Source organism: Prionailurus viverrinus, chromosome C1 (genome assembly GCF_022837055.1).
Source record: "Prionailurus viverrinus isolate Anna chromosome C1, UM_Priviv_1.0, whole genome shotgun sequence".
NCBI lineage: Eukaryota > Metazoa > Chordata > Mammalia > Carnivora > Felidae > Prionailurus > Prionailurus viverrinus.
In genome coordinates, this window is record NC_062568.1 from 110,846,803 (window position 1) to 110,864,791 (window position 17,989).

The window sequence follows — 17,989 nt, forward strand, 5'->3', positions numbered from 1 at the left end:
CCCAGGTGCCCCCAAATTAGTCATCATTTTAGTCATTGTTTTGCTAACAAATTGCAACAGAGATAACACAAGCTTATTTGACCTTCAGTAAACCTAGGTAGAATAAACATTTCATACTTAATACTAATCATTTTAACAATTTTATTTTTTTAATGTTTATTTATTTTGAGAGAGAGAGAGAGAGAGAGAGAGAGAGAGAGAGAGATTGCAAGTGGGGGAGGGGCAGAGAGAGTATCCCAAGCAGGCTCTGTGCTGTCAGTACAGAGCCCATTGCGGCTCAATCTGACGAATTTTGAGATCATGACCTGATCTGAAATCAGATGTTTAACTGACCCAGGAGCCCCATAATGCTGATAATTTTAGAGACATGCCTATCTTACTTAGACCAACAAAATTAAATTAGTTTAAATACCGAATTATGTTCCACCTGTGTCCACTTAAAGGTCAATTTGTTCCTCATTGTCAATTTTTACCTAGGGCACCAGTGGGGATATCTGAAGTAGTATAAGTCTAGGGGGTGCTCTTTACTCCTTGACAGCAAGGGTAGAAGAAGGAGCAAATGGCACCGGGGGCACCCAGGATGGTATAGGAATCAGTTATGCCGGCCGCACCCAAGGTGGTGCAGAAACAGGAAGAGAGGGGGGTGGGGGGAAGAAGAGGCGAGGTGCTACCAGCAAGGCTGAAGGCCGATAAAAACCCAGAAGGAAGAGAAAGAGGATTCCTGGTTCTAAAGTTGGTTGGCTTAGACAGATGAGCAGACACCGTGTTTTTTCACCAACAAGTAAAAATAGGCAATCCAGGTCAGGCCAGAGAAGACCGGGAACTTCCCCAAAACAAAAGAAGCTTTGGCAGCTGCTTGGAATATTCCTTAAAGTCCCCATCCTGAGGGAGACTAATCAGAAACAGTTGGTCCCAATTAACCTGGGAAATAAATGAGGGAGTAGCCTCCACATACAACAAGAGTATCCTGGGTCTATTAGGATGAGGAAAGTGAGAGTCATCTAATATGTTGGGAGGGGGGCTTTTAGCTTGGTTAGTGGCCAAACACATTCTGCAAGAGGCCCTTAGGTCAGGGTCCTGATTTAGGACCACTAAACTGAGCAAGACACAAGCTACGGTTTTTGTGGAGGTCAGGGTTTGGGGACAATGCCATGAAGGCTTGTACACGTAGGACTTCCAATGATTTGGAGGAGTTCTGGCAAAGGAGGTCAAGCTGGAAAATAGTATTATAACAAAAGAGTTCTGTTGAAGGGCCACACCTCTTGATCTGGGAGTTTGCACTGAGGCCAGGAAACAAGATGAGATGTTTTTCCTCAGGCCTGGGAGTCAAGTTTGTTCCAGCTTTTAAGAACACAGCCCAAGGGTGAGTCTGACGGAGTAGAAGGGGGCCGTCCCATAGTGGGAAAGACTGGCTGCTGATTCCCAAAGAAGTGGAGCTATTCCCACCAAAGGGAATGAATAGAGCTTTGACTCGTAATTTTTTGGCTGCAGAGACTTGTGCTACAGGTAAGTAGAGCTTAACTGTGATTGTCTGTATTTGCCTCCCTCCACATCTTGGCGTGGCACTTTGCACTGCCACTCCAACTCTAATGGGTCCGAGAGAAGTCACTGACTTTCACTGATTTTTTAGCTTTTATTTTATTGCAAGAATGAGAGTGACCATTTCCAAGCTCCGACTTTTCTTTCTTTTTGGGGGCTGAAACTGCAAGTCCAATGTATTTCATTTTAATGAAGTTTTAAAAAGTGATTCAGTTATTGGAAAACTTTAAGTATGTTTCGAATAATGTAGCTATGGGAATCTATTTTTCAACTGTACATTTTATTAAATCCAAATACAGATCGTGTGTTTCCAATGGAGATTCACCATTTGAATTGAGATGTGTTGAAAGCGGAATACATAACCAGATTTCAAAGTCTTTTTTTTTCAATATATGAAATTTATTGTCAAATTGGTTTCCTTACAGCACCCAGTGCTCATCCCGAAAGGGGCCTTCCTCAATACCCATCACCCACCCTCCCCTCCCTCCCACCCTCCATCAACCCAGATTTCAAAGTCTTAGTATGAAAGAAGAATGTACACTATCCCATTAATAATCCTTTGTATCGATTGCATATTGAAATTGTCAGTACAAAAAGCGTTGTGTCTTGGCTGTTAGCACCGAGGCAATAAAGAATTAGAGATTGGTGCCCAAAGTGAAAGCAGATAGCAACTTTATTAAAACAACAGTACATTCTAAAGGTGGGAGAGCAGGCAGGCCCAAAGATGGCATCTTCCCTGAGGCTACATGGGTCCTTTCCTTTTCTGTGAGTGGGGTCTTGCATCATGGACAGGGTTGTCTCTGCTGGAGGATGCTTCCAATCATTTTGGGGACTCCTTCCACAGGTTGGGAAGGGGAGTTTTTGGTTTACACCAGAACAGTCATGGCAGCCTTTCCCCCATCAGGTGAGCTATACCCACAATGCAAATACATCATGAGTTGAGAGGTTACTAGAGGTCAGAGGTGCAAGACTGAGTGCATGTTCCACACCTGTGGCTCCTGGTCTGTTAGTCCCAGGGTTTTGAAAGCCACGAGGTCCAGGATGCTGTGCCCCCAGTCTTCAAATAGGACTCTGAAACCCTGAAGGTCAAAGGATGAAGTTTTCTCAGGGCATTTCTTCCACTACTCATTTCTAGCTTCTACCTAACAACATGATAATATTTTTAATGCATTGGTTTAAATTAAATAAATCATTAAAGCTAATTGTATTTGTTTTTTACATCTCTAATGTGGCTAAAAGAAAATTTCATATATGTGGCTCACATACTTCCATTTGCCAGCACTGCTGTATAATTTAAAATACACATCTTTGTGGGGACCTGAATGGCTCAGTCGGTTAAGCATCCAGCTCTTGATTTTGGTTCTGGTCGTCATCCCAGGGTTGTGGGATCAAGCCCTGTGTGAGGCTAAGCCATGCACTGAGCATGGAACCTACTTAAGATATTCTCTCTCTCTCTCTCTCCCTGCCCCCTGCCCTTCTCCCCCACTCATGCCCTCTCTCTAAAATTAAAAAAAGTTAAAATACACATCTTTTACTTGTTACAATCTACCTTTTAAATAACACAACACTGCATATATAATTTGAAACCCTTAAAGTAGTATAAATAATATTTTCCTCTCTTGTCCTTTGTATTATTTACTTTCATATATTTTATTTCTGCATATCATGAACCACACTATATTGTTTTCCTTTTAATCATCAATTACCTATTAAAGATATTAAAGATGAAGGAAAATATCTTTTTTATATACCCATATAGGTACTATTTACAGCATTTTTCATTTCTTTGTGTAGATTTAGGTTTACAAGTAACATTTTCCTTCAGTCTGGAGAACTTCCTTTAACATTCTTGTGGCACAGGTCTGCTGCCGAATTCTCTCAGCTTTTGTTTATCTAGGAAAGAAAGTTTTTTAGTCTTTTTTTTAAATTTATTTTTGGGGGCATTTTATTTTGATATTTTTAATTTATTGTTGAATTTACATCCAAGTTAGTTAGCATATAGTGCAACAATGATTTCAGGAGTAGATTCCTTAATGTCCTTTACCTATTTAGTCCATCCCCCCTCCCACAACCCCTCCAGTAACCCTCTGTTTGTTCTCCATACTTAAGAGTCTCTTACGTTTTGTCCCCCTCCCTGTTTTTATATTTTTGCTTCCCTTCCCTTCTGTTCATCTGTTTTGTATCTTATGAGTGAAGTCATATGATATTTGTCTTTCCCTAATTTCGCTTAGCATAATACCCTCCAGTTCCATCCATGTACTTGCAAATGGCAAGACTTCATTCTTTTTGATTGCCGAGTAATACTTCATTGTGTGTGTGTGTGTGTGTGTGTGTGTATACCACATCTTCTTTATCCATTCATCCATCGATGGACATTTGGGCTCTTTTCATACGTTGGCTATTGTCGAAAGCACTCCTATAAATATTGGGGTGCATGTGTCACTTTAAAACAGCACACCTGGGGGCACCTGGGTGGCTCAGTTGGTTAGGCAACCAACTTTGGCTCAGGTCATGATCTCACAGTTCCTGAGTTTGAGCCCTGTGTCGGGCTCTGTGCTGACAGCTCAGAGCCTAGAGCCTACTTCAGATTCTGTGTCTTTCCTCTCTCTACCCCTCCCCTGCTCATGCTCTGTGTCTCTCTGTCTCTCAATAATAAATAAATGTTAAAAAAAATTAAAACACACACCCGTATCCCTTGGATAAATACCTAGTAGTGCAACTGCTGGGTCATAGGGTAGTTCTATTTTTAATTTTTTGAGGAACCTCCATACTGTTTTCTAGAGTGGCTGCACCAGTTTGTATTCCCACCAGCAGTACAAAAGAGATCCTCTTTCTCCGCATCCTCGCCAACATCTGTTGTTGCCTGAGTTGTTAATGTTAGCCATTCTGACAGGTATGAGGTGGTATCTCACTGTGGTTTTGATTTGTATTTTCCTGATGATGAGTGATGTTGGACATTTTTTCATGTGTCTGTTTGCCATCTGGATGTCTTCTTTGGAGAAGTGTCTATTCATGTCTTTTGCCCATTTCTTCACTGGATTATATGTTTTTTGGGGGGTTGACTTTGGTAAATTCTTTATAGATTTTGATACTAACCCTTTATCTAATATGTCGTTTGCACATATATTCTCCCATTCCATCAGTTGCCTTTTAGTTTTGATGATTGTTTTCTTCAATGTGCAGAAGATTTTAATTTTGATGAGGTCCCAATAGTTCATTTTTGCTTTTGTTTCTCTTGCCTCTGGAGATGTGTTCAGAAAGAAGTTGCTGCAGCCAAAGTGAAAGGTTTTTGCCTGCTTTCTCCTCAAGGATTTTGATGGCTTCCTGTCTTACATTTAGGTATTTTCATCCATTTTGAGTTTATTTTTGTATATGGTGTAAGAAAGTGGTCTGGGTTAATTTTTCTGCTGCTGCCCAGTTTTTCCAGCACCATTTGCTGAAGACACTGTCTTTATTCCATTAGATATTCTTTTCTGCTTTGTCAAAGATGGACCCATACATTTGTGGGTCCACTTCTGGATTCTCTATTCTGTTCCATTGATCTGAGTGTGTTTTGTGCTAGTACCATACTGTCTTGATGATTACAGCTTTGTAATACATCTTGAAGTCTGGGATTGTGATGCCTCAGCTTTGGTTTTCTTTTTCAGGATTGCTTTGGCTATTTGGGGTCTTTTCTCGTTCCATACAAATTTTAGGATTGTTTGTTGTAGCTCTGTGAAGAATGCTGGTGTTATTTTGATAGGGATTGCATTGAATATGTAGATTGCTTTGGGTAATATTGACATTTTAACAACATTTGTTTTTCCAATCCAGGAGCATGGAATAGTTTTCCTTTTTTTGTGTGTGTCTTCTTCAATTTCTTTCATCAGCTTTCTATAGTTTTCAGTGTATAGATTTTTCACCTCCTTGTTTATGTTTATTCCTAGGTATTTTATGGTTTTTGGTGCAACTGTAAATGGGATCAATTCCTTGATTTATCTTTCTGTTGCTTCATTATTGGTGTATAGGAATGCAACTAATTTCTGTGCATTGGTTTTATATTCTGTGACTTTGCTGAATTCGTGGGTCAGTTCTAGCAGCTTTTTGGTGGAATCTTGGGTTTTCCATATAGAGTATCATGTCATCTGCAAAGAGTGAAAGTTTGACCTCCTCCTGGCCAATTTGGATGCCTTTTATTTCTTTGTGTTGTCTGATTGCTGAAGCTAAGACTTCCAAAATATGTTGACTAACAGTGGTGAGAGTGAACAGCCATATCTTCTTCCAGACCTTAGGGGGGAAAGCTCTCAGTTTTTCCCCATTAAGGATGATATTAGCTTTGGGTCTTTCATATATGGCTTTTATGATCTCGAGGTATGATCCTTCTAACCATACTTTCTTGAGGTTTTTTTTTTTTTATCAAGAAAGCATGCTGCATTTTGTCAAATGCTTTCTCTGTATCTATTGAGAGGATCACATGGTTCTTGTCCTTTCTTTTATTGATGTGATGAATCATGTTAGTTGTTTTTGTGGATATTGAACCAGTCCTGCATCCCAGGTATAAATCCCACTTGGGTGTGGTGAATAATTTTTTTAATGTATTGTTGGATCTGTTTGGCCAGTATCTTTTTGAGGATTTTTGCATCCATGTTCATCAGGGAAATTGGTCTATAGTTCTCCTTTTTAGTTGGGTCTTTGTCTGGTTTTGGAATCAAGGTAATGCTGGCTTCATAGAAAGAGTTTGGAAGTTTTCCTTCCATTTCTATTTTTTGGAACAGCTTCAAAAGAATAGGTGTTAACTCTTCTGTAAATGTTTGAATTCCCCTGGAAAACCATCTGACTCTGGAATCTTGGTTTTGGGGAGATTTTCGATTACTAATTCGATTTCTTTACTGGTTATGGGTCTGTTCAATTTTTCTATTCCTTCCTGTTTCAGTTTTGGTAGTTTATATGTTTCTAGGAATTTGTCCATTTCTTCCCGATTGCCCATTTTATTGGTGTATAATTGCTTGTAATGTTCTCCTATTATTGTCTGTGTTTCTGCTGTATTGTTTGTGATCTCTCCTCTTTCATTTGTGATTTTACTTATCTGGGTACTTTCCTTTTTCTTTTTGATCAGTCTGGCTAGTGTTTTATCAATTTTGTTAATTCTTTCAAAGTACCAGTTCCTGGTTTCATTGATCTGTTCTACTGGTATTTTGTTTTTGTTTTGTTCGTTTTGATAGCGTTGATTTCTGCTCTAATCTTTATTATTTCCTGTCTTCTGGAAATAGACAGGTTTTATTGGGGTTTTATTTCCTGTTCTTTTTCCAGCTCTTTATCTGAGACCTTTCTACCTTCTTTAGGAAGGCCTGGATTGCTATATATTTCCCTCTTATGACTGCCTTTGCTGTGTCTCAGAGGTTTTGGGCTGTGGTGTTACCATTTTCATTGCTTCCATGTATTTTTTAATTTCCTCTTTAATTTCTTGGTTAGCCCATTCATTCTTTAGTAGGATGTTCTTTAGTCTCCAAGTATTTGTTGTCTTTCCTAATTTTTTCTTGTAGTTGATTTCAAGTTTCATAGCATTGTGGTCTGAAAATATGCACGGTATGATCTCGATCTTTTTGTACTTGTTGAGGGCTGATTTGTGTTCCCAGTATGTGATCTGTTCTCTGAGAACATTCCATGTGCACTGGAGAAGAATGTGTATTCCGCTGCATTAGGATGAAATGTTCTGAATCTATCTGTTAAGTCCATCTGGTCCAGTGTGTCATTCAAAACCATTGTTTCCTTGTTGATTTTCTGTTTAGATGATCATCCATTATTGTAATTGGGGTGTTGAAGTCCCCTACTATTATGGTATTATTATCAATGAATTTCTTTGTTTCTGATTAATTGATTTATATATTTGGGTGCTTCCACATTTGAAGCATAAATGTTTACAATTGTTAGGTCTTCTTGGTGGATAGACCCCTTAATTATGATATAATGCCCTTCTTCATCTCTTGTTACAGTCTTTATCTTAAAATCTAGATTGTCTGATAGAAGTATGGCTACTCTGGCTTTCTTTTGGCAACGATTAGCATGATAGATGGTTCTCCATCCCCTTATTTTCAATCTGAAGGTGTCTTTAGGTCTAAAGCGGGTCTCTTGTAAACAGCATATAGATGGATCTTGTTTTCATATCCATTCTGTTAGCCTATGTCTTTTAATTGGAGTGTTTAGACCATTGACATTTAGAGTGAGTATTGAAAGATATGAATTTTTTGCCATTATGTCGCCTGTAGAGTCGGAGTTTCTGATAGTGTTCTCTGGTCCTTTCTAGTCTTTGTTGCTTTTGGTCTTTTGGTTTTTGGCTTTTTTCCCGTATTTTCTCCCCTCAGAGAGTCCCCTTAAAATTTCTTACAGGGCGGATTTAGTGGTCATGAACTCCTTTTAATTTTTGTTTGGGAAATTTTTAATTTTTTTAACATTTTTATTTATTTTTGAGACACAGAGAAACAGAATGAATGGGGGAGGGTCAGAGAGAGAGGAAGACACAGAATCTGAAACGGGCTCCAGGCTCTGAGCTGTCAGCACAGAGCCTGACGCAGGGCTCGAACTCACAGACCGTGAGATCATAATCTGAGCCAAAGTCAGACACTTAATTGACTGAGCCACCCAGGCGCCCCTGTTTGGGAAACTTTTTAATTTCTCCTTCTATTTTGAATGACAGCCTTGCTGGATAAAGAATTCTTGGCTGCATATTTTTCTGATTCAGCACATTGAATATATCCTGCCACTCCTTTCTGGCCTGCCAAGTGTCTGTGGATAGGTCTGCTGAAAACCTGATCTGTCTTCCCTTGTAGGTTAAGGACTTTTTTTCCCTTGCTGCTTTCATGATTCTTTCCTTGCCTGAGTATTTTGTGAATTTGGCTATGATATGCCTTGTTGATGGTTAATTTTTGTTGAATCTAATGGGAGTCCTCTGTGCTTCCTGGACATTGATGTCTGTGTCTTTCCCCAGGTTAGGAAAGTTTTCCACTATGATTTGCTCACATAACCCTTCTACCCTTTTTTCTCTCCATCTTCTGGGACCCCTATGATTCTGATGTTATTCCTTTTCAATGAGTCACTGAGTTCTCTAATTTTTATTTTGTGCTCTTTTGCCTTAGTCTCCCTCTTTTTTTCTGCTTCATTATTCTCCATAAGTTTGTCCTCTATACCGCTGATTCACTGCTCTGCCCTATCCATCCTTGTCACCGTGGCATCCATTTAAGATTTTAGCTCAGTTATAGCATTTTTTATTTCATCCTGACTAGCTTTTACTTCTTTTAACTCTTCAGAAAGGGATTCTAATCTATTTTCAATCCCAGCTAGTATTCTTATCATTGTGATTCTAAATTCTGGTTCAGACATCTTGCTTGCTTGTATCTGTGTTGATTAAGTCCCTGGCTGTCATTTCTTCCTATTCTTTCTTTTGGTGTGAATTCATTTGTTTTGTCATTATGGAGGAAGAAAAGGAATTAATAAGGTAAAAAAAATTAAAATTAAAAAATCAACACAAAGATATCAAATAAATGATGCTATATCCTAGGTATGTTTTGGTCTGGTTGTTAAAAGAAGCTTGATAAATTAGAGAAAAAAGGGAAAGACAAGAAACAAAAAGAAAAAGAAAAAGGGGGGAAGGGAAAGTTTGAAATTTTTGAAAAAATGAATACAGTAAAATGAAATGATGAAAGTAAAATAGAGTTTAAAAATTTATTTAAAAAAGTAAAAATATAGTAGAAAAAAATTAAAGAAAAATATTGTTAACAAAAATGGAAAATAGGTTTTTTCTCTTTCTGTAGTCAAGAATAAGGAAAAAGAAAAAAATTGAATAAAAGGACTGGTGAACAGAGTGAAGTATGATTGAAATTACATCTGGTTTCCCATAGAAGTCAAGCTATGTAGCACTTTACAGTCTGTAAACAAAGCAGGTGGAGAGATTTGTGTTTGTCAGGAGCTCTGTTGGCCCAGTTGGGCAAGGTTTAGTGTAATGGTTCCTTTCTCCACTAGATGGCGCTGCTCAGCTGGCTAGGGTGGATTGCTTTGGTGCATGTAGGCATTTATGTGCGTGTACAGGAGGGGTGAAAATGGTATCACCCAGCTACCCAGTCTCAGGTATCAGAACTCTGTGCTCTTGCCTACCAGCAATCAAGCACCCGTCCTTTGTCTCTGGCTTCTGTCCACTCCCCACTTCTACACTGTCTGTGACCAAACCATCAGTTGGCCAGGGAGCACCTCCCTCCTGAGTATTATCTCAAATGAGGCTATGTTTCCTGACCCCTCACTTCTGAGGGACTGTGGCTTTGACCCATTCTGACCCTCTGGGGGAGGGTCTTGCTGACCAATGGTGGGGTGCCAGCCAGCCCCCAGGCACGTTCATGGAGCCATGCTATTGCCGATGCCCAGAGACTGTAGCTGGGTGCCAGCCCACCCCAGAAAAAGTTCTCGTGATCATCTAGCAGCAGTGTTTCAGGGTTTATGGAAAATCATAACACATGTCTGACACCAGGCTTCCCCCTTAACGTCCTTGTTCCAGCACTAGCAAATACAGTTGTTCTCCAGGGTCCACTGGGGCCTTTGCCTGTGGGGAGGCCACACCGCCTCTACTGAATGTCCTCTCAGCAGGGGAACTACCTCTCCCCATGTGGCCTGAGGACCCCTGGACCTCGCTCTCTGCTCCTGGGGATCGCCCTTCCCACTAGAGTACCGTCAGGTATTGAGCTGTGGAGTTTCAGACTCTTTGCTCCCTGTGTTTATAGAATTTTAATGAATTTAAACCCTCTCCTTTCTCCTTTCTCCCTTTTTTGTTCAGTCCCTGTAGCTGTTTCCACTTTTCCACTTTCTCTCCAGCTGCTTTTCTGGGGGGGTGGGGGGTGGAGAGAGTGCTTTTTCCATACTTTCCCCCTGGTTTCTGTCCTCTCTCTGCAAGAAAAAACAGCTCCCTGCCCTCCGTGGCTTCTCTCTCTCCCCCAGTTCACCTCTCCATGCCATGTATCTGCCGAGTTCTGTGGTTCAGGTTGTGTAGATTGTTGTGTTAATCTTCAAATCAGTTTTCTAGGTGTGTAAGATGGTTTAGTGTTGATCTGGCTGCATTTCAGGGACAAGAAACATAAAAATAACTTTCATGCTGTTCTGCCATCATAGCCCCTCTTCCCCTAGTCTTATTTTTGAAGGATAACTTCACTGGACAGAAAATTCTATGTAGAAAAGGAGTTTTATTCTTTTAGCACTTGAAGTTACTGTTCCATTGTTTTTTTAACGTAGAGCATTTCTGATGAAAAGTCTGTAAAAATATAAACAAAGTCTTTTTCTAGTTGTCCCTATAAATGTGTAGTGTCTTTTTCTAGTTGGTTAATTTGTGGTAATTTGATTGTGGTATGCCTTGGGGTTGTTTGGTGTGTGTGTGTGTGTCTATGTCTATGTCTTAGAGTTCATTGAGATTCTTCATTCTATGTATTTATAGCTTTCCCAAAAGAAACTGTTAAGCCATTATTTCTTCAAATATTTTTCTGCCTTCAAATATCTTTCTGTCTGAGGCAGATAAGATCTCTCTCTTATCTCTTTTTGAGACACTGTAACTTCAACATTGTTCCACAAATTACTGAGAGTTTTTTGGGAGAGGGTGTCTTTTTTTCTCTTTGATTCATTCTGGATAAACTCAATTTTTATGTCTTCAACTTTAATGATATTTTCTTCTGCAGTCTCTGACCTACTAGTGACCATATCCAATAAAATTTCCATTTCTGTCATTTTGTCATCCCTAGGAGTTCCATTCATACTTAAATCTCCAGCTTCTCTCCTTATTATGCCTGTTTCTTTCACATTCTTTGAACGTATATTTATAATCTCTTTTAACATCTTTGCCTGCTAGTTCTATCATCTCTTTCATTTCTGAATTTGTTACTCTTGTCTGACTTTTCTCCTGGTTATGGGTAATATTTTCTTCTCCTATGTATAATACTTTTTATTAGGAGCTGACCATTGTAAATTACACATTGTTGGTTGTTGGGTTTTTTTATTTTGTTTTTAAAGATTATTGAACTTGGTTCTCACCAGTAGTTAAATTATTCATGTTCAATTTGGTTCTTTTAGGACTTGCTTTAATGTTCTTTCAGGGAAATTCTGCAGTAGTTTTGCTCTAGGATTAACTTGACCCCTCTTCTAAGGCATGGCTTTTTTTTTTTTGAGGTCTCTACTGAGCTATATATATATGCTATATATATAATATATATATATATATATATATATATATATATATAATATATATAATCTGCCTCTTCTTTAAAAAAAATTTTTTTAATGTATATTTTATTTTTGAGAGAGAGAGAAAGCGTGTGAGTGGGTAGGGGCAGAGAGACAGGGAGAGAGAATCCCAAGCAGGCTCCACACTGTCAGCAGAGAGCCTGATGTGGGGTTCAGACCCATGAACTGTGAGATCATGGCCTAAGCCAAAATCAAGTGTCGGATGCTTAACTGACTGAGTCACCCAGGTGTTCCATGACTTCAATGATTTCTTTTCTCTCAGGGATTACAGTTCTGAGCTTCCAATGTCTGAAAAACTTTTCTAAAAAAGATTTTCTCCAGTGTTCTAATTGTCTATGGTGGGAGCATAATTCTAGATTTCATTAATTGGCAGAAGCAGAAGATGCCTCACAATTTTTGGAGCTATTTCTCATAAAGTCTATCCAACAACTTCTTCCTACATTATCATTAAGTAGAACCTAGTGACATGACCACTTCTCACTCAAGGCATCTAAAATGTATAATTGTTTAACTGGATCCATTTTGCACTCACATAGGCCCTCTCAGACGCTTGCCCCCTCTCAGACACTCACACACCTCACACCCACTCTCAAACACATGCTAGTATAATAATATAATTCTATTATATAGAGGAAGTGGAGGAAGGGAAGAATGAATATAATGAGTTGGCTACTAGCAGTTTCTGCTACAACTACTTACCTTGTTTTTTATAAATAGTATAAAACTTTTAAATGGCTACAAAATATTTTATAACATGGATGTATCATTTATTTGACCATTCATCCTCTGTTACCTGCAGGGTTTTTTTTTTTGTGTGTGTGTGTGACTACAACTCTATATATACATATATCCCCTCATATATTCATGTTATTAAGGTCCAGACTTGTAGTAACAAAATAAATAGACAAATTTCATGAAAGTATTAATTACCAAAAATTTGACCTAAAAAGAAAGAAATAGAAAGCTAAAGTAAGAATAGATCAATGGAGGGGCACCTGGGTGGCTCAGTTGGTTGGGTGGCTGACTTCGGCTCGGGTCATGATCTCACAGCTCGAAGGCTCATGAGTTCGAGCCCTGCGTTGGGCTCTATGTTGACAGCTCAGAGCCTAGAGCCTGTTTCAGATTCTGTGTCTCCCTCTCTCTCTGCCCCTCCCCTGTTCTCATTCTATATACTTCCAGAAATCCAAGTAATAATGTCTACTGCTGGCATGCTGCTAATAATCACTTTAATTTCTGGCAGTATGTGTGTATATATCCTGGAGTGATATTAGAAATAGTAGAAATCAGTATGACATGGAACCCAACTAGCCAGAAGTTTCACTAGCTCAAATAGAACAGATGCCAGCTGTACACAAATAGTATGGTCATTACAGTGTTCAGTGATGACAATCAGTTGTGCATACATGTATGTAAACCTAGCCTTACATATTTGTGCTTTTATATCTATGTACTAGATTCTAAGGCTTGGAAACCTGCAGTAGAAGGGTATGTGTTCTTTAAATTTTAACAAATTAGTCAGATGGCATTCAGAAAAGGCTGCAATACTGCATACTGCCATAAAAAGTATACAAGAGTATCCTGTCTCTATGTCACTGCCAGTAGTATATTCCCAGAGATGATTATAATCTATTTAGATTATGATTATATACATCATTATGTATACATATATGATGAGGATTGTTAAAGAAGGAGAAAGAGAAGGAAAGAGATCAAAATTTATTGTACATTCTTTTCTTTCTGCTTTATCTTCATCATATTCTACCATGAAATCTCTGATTCATTTGTTGTTTAGTTTAGAACATTTCCTCAAATATTATCCTTAAATCTATTATGTGTGCAGTGTGATCTTTGAAATCCTGCGTATTTGAAAATATCATTCTTTCACTCTGACAAGCAAATCATTATCTTGTCTGAGTTTAAGGTTCTCAGGCCCTAGTCCTTGTACTTGACTGTCAATGCTACTAATGCTATTAACCCTTCCCTCTAGCTTCCAGTGTTATGGGTGAGAAGTCTGACACAAGTCTCATTATTTACCCTTTGAGAATAACTTGATCTTTCTCTTTGGGAGTTTATAAGATTTATCTTGTTCCTGGAGTTCAAGAATTTTACTGGAATGTATGCCATATTTTAATATAATATGTCTAAGTTTGGGGATACCTCTTTGACTTGATTTTCTAGGCCATCCCATCCTATAGTCTTACACTACCCTCAAGTACATTTATTGTAAATTTTTAGCTCAACAAACCATATTGTTAGTCCCAGGAGATATTTTGGGGGATGTCCTAATTATTCTTGGGCTCAAGCTGTTGTCTGTCTTTTCTAGCTGTTGTAATTAGTAAAGGATTTATTCTGAATGTTTGCTTATTCTTTCTTCTCTCTGAATGCTGGTCCCTCATAGGTGTGCAGTTCTGTCTCTTGTCTCTGTAAATTTGGCTTATATTTATCTGCCTTAAGGTGGAAGGCTCAAAAGCAGTAGAAGGCATGAGTCTCTGCCCCTGTGGATCAGTAAAGCAGCTTGTTGTCTGGCTCCAGTCAAGGTCCTATGAGGAATATTCTCTTTTCTTTCTTCCTTTAAACTTTCCCAGTTTTGGTGTGGAGAGAACTCAGCCCTTTGGTTCAGAAACTCAGCTCTTTCTCTGCTCTTCTGGTTGAACCCTGACTGATACTGGTCATGTCTGCCAGATTCCACAACTGTAAAGTTACCATTTTCCTGATTTGTAATTAGTAATTTGTGGGTAGATACTTAGTGACTATCCTTTTCAAACTTTCAACAACTAGTTCTAGCATCCATTGATGATTTTTGTTTGATTCAATTATTTCTATGATTTTTACAAATGGTTATTTTTTATCTCTATTATTCCTTTTACATTTTACTGGAAGTTTGTTTCTTAGTTTATTATCACTAGTATGAACTTTAGATTTATTTTATTTAACAAGTTTTAATTGATTACCATATTTATTTGTATGCTCTTTATTTTGTAAATTGAGATATAGTGACATAATATTGCATTCATTTTAGATGTACAGCATAATGTTTTCATATATATATATATATATATCAGTTTCAGGTGTATATCATAGTGATTTGATATTTTTATACATTACAAAATGATCCCCATGACTAATCTCGTTACCATACAAAAGTTATTACAATACATCTATCACTGTACAAAAGTGATTACAACATTATTGACTCTATTCCCTATGCTGTACATTATATCTTCATGATATATTTATTCTATAACAGGAAGTTTGTACTTCTTAATCCCCCTCACCTATTTCACTTGCCCTAAACAGTTTGGTAACCAATAGTCTGTTTCCTGTATATATGTGTCTTTTTCTATTTTGTTCTTTGTTTTTAAAATATATATATATTCTATTTTTAAGTAATCTCTACACCCAACATGAGGCTCAGACTTAACAACCCCAAGATCAGGAGTCGCATGCTCTACTGACCAAGCCAGGCAGGCATTTCTGTTCTTTGCTTTTTGTTTTTTGGTTTTTTTTGGTTTTTGTTTTTGTTTTAGATTTCACATAGAAGTGAAAGCATATGGTATTTGTCTTTTTCTGTCTTACTTATTTCACTTAATATAATACCCACTAGATTCATCCACGGTGCTGCAACGTTTCATTCTTTTTTATAGCCGAGTAATATTCCAGCGTGCGCGCGCGCGCGCGCGCACACACACACACACACACATTTCACATCTTCTTTATCCACTCATCTATTGATGAACACTTAGGTTGCTCCCACATCTTGGCTATTGTAAAATAGTGCCTCAATGAATATAGGAGGTGCATATATCTCTTGAATTGGTGTTTTTTTATTCTTCAGATAAATGCCCAGAAGTGGAATTGCTGGATCATATAGTAGCTCTCTTTGTAATATTTGGAGGAACCTCCAAACTGTTTTCCATAGTGACACTATCGATTTGCATTCCCACCAACAGTGTGCAAGGGTTCCTTTCTCTGTATCCTTGTCAACACTTGGGGTTTTTTTTTTGTCTTTTTGATAATAGCCAATCTGACAGGTGTGAGGTGATAACTGATTTGCATTTCCCTGATGATTAGTGATGTTGAGCACCTTTTCATGTGTTGGTTGACCATCTGTGTGTCTTCTTGGGAAATTGTTTATTCAAATCCTCTGCCCAATTTTTAATTACTTGGTTTTTTGATATTAACTTGTATAAATTCTTTATATTAACTCCTTATTAAATGTATGAATTGCGAATATATTCTCCCATTTAGTAAATTGCTTTTTGTTTTGATGATGGTTTCCTTCACTATACAAAAGCTTTTTAGTTCAATGTAATCCTGCTTGTTTTAGCGTTTTTGTCCTTGCCTGAGAAGACTGGTTCAAAAAATATTGCTAAGACTGATGTCAAAAAGTTTACTGCCTGTGCTTTCCTCTAGGAGTTGAATGGTTTTATGTCTTAAATTCAAGTTTTTAATCCATTTTGAATTTATTTTTGTATATAGTGTAAGATAGTCGTCCAGTTTCATTCTTTTACATGCAGCTGTCCAGTTTTCCAAACAACATTTATTAAAGAGACTGTCTTCTCCCTATCATATATCTTTGCCTCCTTTGTTATAGATACTAAAATGCATGGATTTATTTCTGGGATCTCTTTTCTATTTCATTGATCTATATGTCTATTTCTGTGTCAGTACTATCCTGTTTTCATTATGATAGGTTTGTAGTATAGTTTAAAATCAGGGAGTGTGAGACGTCCAGCTTCATTCTTCTCTTTTAAGATTGCTTTGGCTATTTGGGATCTTTTTGTTTTTCCATACAAATTTTAGGATTCTTTGTTCAATGTCTGTGAAAAATGATATTGGTATCCTGACAAGGATTGGATTAAGTCTTTAATTGCACTGGGTAAATTGGACATTTTAATAATATTCTTCCAATCTGCGGTCATGATATATCTTTCCATTTATTTGTGTCAACTTCAGTTTCTTTCTTTTTTTTTAATTTTTTTTAACGTTTATTTATTTTTGAGACAGAGACAGAGTATGAACGGGGGAGGGGCAGAGAGAGAGGGAGACACAGAATCGGAAGTAGGTTCCAGGCTCTGAGCCATCAGCCCAGAGCCTGATGCGGGGCTCGAACTCACGGACTGCGAGATCGTGACCTGAGCTGAAGTCGGACACTTAACCGACTGAGCCACCCAGGTGCCCCCAGTTTCTTTCATCAATGTCATATTTTCCAAGTAAAAGTCCTTAACCCCCTTTGTTAAATTTATTCCCACATATTTTATTCTTTTTCATACAATTCCATACAAATGGACTTTTTTCTTAATTTTTTTTTCTGATAACTCATTATTAGTGTTTAGAAATGCAATCAATTTCTGCATGTTAATTTCATATCCTGCAATTTTGTTGAGTTCATTTATTAGGCTCTAATAGGTTTTTTAGTGTAGTCTTTAGGGTTTTCTCTATATAGTCTCATTTACTGTGCAAATAGTGACTGTTTTACTTTCCCAATTCCAGTTAGGATAGTTGTTTTCATTTTTTGTTTTTTGTTTTTTGTTTTTTATCTTTTTCTTGCCTAATTGCTGTGGCTAAGACTTCCAGTACTGTGTTGAATAAAAGTGAGGAGAGGACTTCCTTGTCTTATTCCTGATCTTAGAGAAAAAGCTTTTGGCTTTTCTCCATTGAGTATATTAGCTGTGGGTTTGTCATATATGACTTTTATTATGTTGGGGTACATGACTTATAGCAAAAACTCTTAATAAAATGGGTATATAAGTGGATTTTGAATTTGAATTTTGTCAAATGCTATTTCTGCATCTATTTAGATGAGCATATGATTTTTATCTTTTGTGTGTGTGTGTGGTATATCACATTGGTTGATTTATGGATGTTGAACCATCCTTGCATCCTTGAAATAAGTTCCATCTGACAGTGGGATAAAAGGCTTTTTAATGTGCTTTTGAATTTGGTTTGCTAATATTTTCTTGAGGATTTTTGCATCTATGTTCATCATGGATGTAACATGTATGTGTGTGTGTCCCTATCTGGTTTGGGGTAATGCTGGCCTCTTTGAAGATGTTCTTCCTCTTCAATTTCTTTTTAATAATTTGAGAAGACTAGGTATCACCTCTTCTTTAAATGTTTGGTAGAATTCACCTGTGAAGGCTTATGGCCCTGGACTTTTGGGGAGTTTAAAAATTACTGATTCAACTAATTATTTCTAATC